The sequence below is a fragment of the Wasmannia auropunctata genome, unplaced genomic scaffold (assembly GCF_000956235.1).
Source record: "Wasmannia auropunctata unplaced genomic scaffold, wasmannia.A_1.0 LD336095.1, whole genome shotgun sequence".
Taxonomy (NCBI): domain Eukaryota; kingdom Metazoa; phylum Arthropoda; class Insecta; order Hymenoptera; family Formicidae; genus Wasmannia; species Wasmannia auropunctata.
In genome coordinates, this window is record NW_012026795.1 from 105,368 (window position 1) to 105,931 (window position 564).

Sequence of the window (564 nt, forward strand, 5' to 3'; positions counted from 1 at the left end):
TTGTTACAAGAAAACAAAAATTAAANATTTTGATATTCCAAAAGAAACTACAACTGTTACTGATGCTGTTGCTATTGCTTCAGAGGAAGAAGACTGTATTTTAGTTAGTCATTCAATACTAGACAATTTGACACAAAGTGAAATAACAAGACGTAAAAAAGTATTAGATGACACTATTATTGATCTTTCTGCCGTGGAAAACAATGTCTGGTCCAAAGCTGGTAAATTAAATGACGAGTCATTGGATCTATTTTTACGGATTGTGAGAGAAACTTCATCCTTCGAAACTCAAAGCGTACAATATATAGAGTTTCCAAACTTAATAACAGCCAGTCGTAGGAAAAGTGTACAAATTATTGGAGGAAATTGTTCTGATCACTGGCGTTGCATTTTCTTTGATGGAATCAAACTGTGTGTATATGATAGCATACCAGCTTGTACATATGATAAAATGACGCCAAAAGAAAAAAATTATATTAGCATTCGTTTTCCACAAATAATACCTACCGATATAAGCTTTGAAAAAGTTCAAATGCAACCGGATGGTACGTCTTGTGGAATATA